The sequence below is a fragment of the Vombatus ursinus genome, unplaced genomic scaffold (genome assembly GCF_900497805.2).
Source record: "Vombatus ursinus unplaced genomic scaffold, bare-nosed wombat genome assembly UNPS02014797.1, whole genome shotgun sequence".
Taxonomy (NCBI): domain Eukaryota; kingdom Metazoa; phylum Chordata; class Mammalia; order Diprotodontia; family Vombatidae; genus Vombatus; species Vombatus ursinus.
Window position 1 is genome coordinate 15,850,261 of NW_020954575.1, and position 2,506 is coordinate 15,852,766.

Sequence of the window (2,506 nt, forward strand, 5' to 3'; positions counted from 1 at the left end):
ATGTATGTAGACACTAGCCTGCCAACCACCTTCCTATCAAATGACTCGATGTCAGAAGCTGATCCAATTTAATCAGTGCAAATGACTTTAAAGAAGAAACTTAACCATCTGCTCTGCCACTGTAGCCTAAGGATCATGGGACATTTTCTTTTTTTTTTCTTTTTTCTTTTGGTTATATTTTGAGTTTCAATTTGTCTCCCTCTCTCCCAACCTCGAATTAGAGAAAGTCGACATATGATATAGAAATATCTGTGGAACTATATAATACATACTTCCATATATCAGTTCTTTCTCTGGGGTTGGATAGCATTTTCCTTCATAAGTCCATCTTAACTGATATGAATGATCATATCACTCAGAATACCTTAGTCATTCACCATTACTCTTTGAACAATATTGCTGTTACTGTACACAATGTTCTCTTGGTTCTGCTCATTTCACTCTGCTTTATTTCATGCAATTTTTTTCATATTTTTCTAAAATCAACCTGCTCATCATTTCTTATAGCACAGTAGAATTTCATCACAATCATATACCACAACTTATTCAATCATTCCTCAGGTGATGGGCATCCCCTCAATTTCCAAATTTTTGCCACTACAAAGAGAGCTGCTTTAAATATTTTAGAACATATAAATTCTTTTCGTTCTTCCCTGATCACCTTGTGAAACAGACCTAATAGTGGTATTGCTGGGTCAAAAGGTAATACAATTATATCACTCTTTGGGCATAACTCCAGATTGTTCTCCAAAATAGTTGGATCAGTTCACAGTTCCACCAACGGTGTATTGGTGTCCCAATTTTTCTGCATCCCCTCCAGCATTTGTCATTTGTTTTTCATTTTAGCCAAAATGGTAGGTATGAGATGGTATCTCAGAGCTGTTCTAATTTGCGTTTCTCTAATCAATAATGGTTTAGAACATTTTTCATATGATTATACTATAGCTTTGATTTCTTCTTTCAAAAACTGCCTGTTCATGTCCTTTAACCATTTATCAATTGAGGAATGACTCATATTATAAATTTGACTCCATTCTCTATATAGTTGAGATATAAGGCCTTTATCCAAGAAACTGGTTATATAAATTTTTCCCCAATTTTCTGCACTCCTTCCAATCTTGGCTACTTTGGTTTTATTTGTACAAAACCTTTTTAATTTAATATAATCAAAATTATCCATTTTATATCCCACAATGGTCTCTCTATCTTATTCATAAATTCTTCTCATCCACAAATCTGATAGGTAACATGTTCTACACTCCTCTAATTTACTTATGACACCTCTCTTCATGTCTCAGTCATTTACCCATTTTGACTTTATCTTGATAAATGGTGTAAGATATTGGTCTATATTTAGTTTCTGCCAAACTGCTTTCTAATTTTCCCTGAAATTTTTACCAAATAGTGAGTTCTTATCCCAAAAGCTTAGAACTTTGTATTTATCAAACATGCGGTTATTATAGTAATTTATTACTGTGTATTATATATCTCCTCTATTACACTGATTCACCATTCTATTTCTTAGCCAGATACCAGACAATTTTGATAATTACCACATTATTAATTACCAGTTTAAAATCTGGTACTGCTAGACATCCTTCCTTTATATTGTTTCATTAATTCCTTTGATATTCTTAATCTTTTGTTCTTCCAAATGAATTTTGTTCTTTTTTTTCTTACTCAGTAAAATAAAATTTTTGTAGTTTATTGGGATGACACTGAACAAGTAGTTTAGGTAGAATTGTCATTTTATTATATTGGCTCAGCCTACCCACGAACAATTAACATTTTCTCCAATTATTTAAATCTGACGTTATTTGTATAAAAAGTGATTTTTATAAGTATGTTCATATAGTTCCTGGGTTTATCTTGGCAGGTACACTCCCATGTATTTTATGTTGTCAATAGTTATTTTAAATGAAATATCTCTTACTATCTTTTCTTGCAGAGCTTTGTTGGTAACATATAGAAATACTGATAATTTATGTGGGTTTATTTTATGTCCTGCTACTTTGCTAAAAATTCTTGTTTCAACTAAATTTTTAGCTGAATCTAATTGAATGTAAGTATACCATCCTATAGTCTATAGAAAAAGATAGTTTTATTTCCTCATTATCCATTCTGATTCCTTCAATTTCTTTTTCTTCTTTTATTGCTATTATGACTAGCATTTCTAGTCCAATATTGAAAAACAGTGGTGATAATGGGTATCCTGAGTCTTCTTACCTGGTTTCCATCCATCTGTGAGCTAAGCGCTAGCGGATGATGCCCCCTGCTGTCAGACTCAGCTCTTCAGGCACTAGACGAGGGATTCTAATTGGCCAGTTAAAGTAGCATTATTCTCACAACTCCTGGCTAGATAGATAGCCTCTAACAGGAAGGGCCTTCCTGGTGAAATGGGAACTGGAGTGAGGCACAGAATGCCCCTCTGCCTCCCCTGCTTCCCCAGGCAAACAACTCTAGCCATATTAAATCAGATAACAGACAAAGTGTCACTCTAATACAA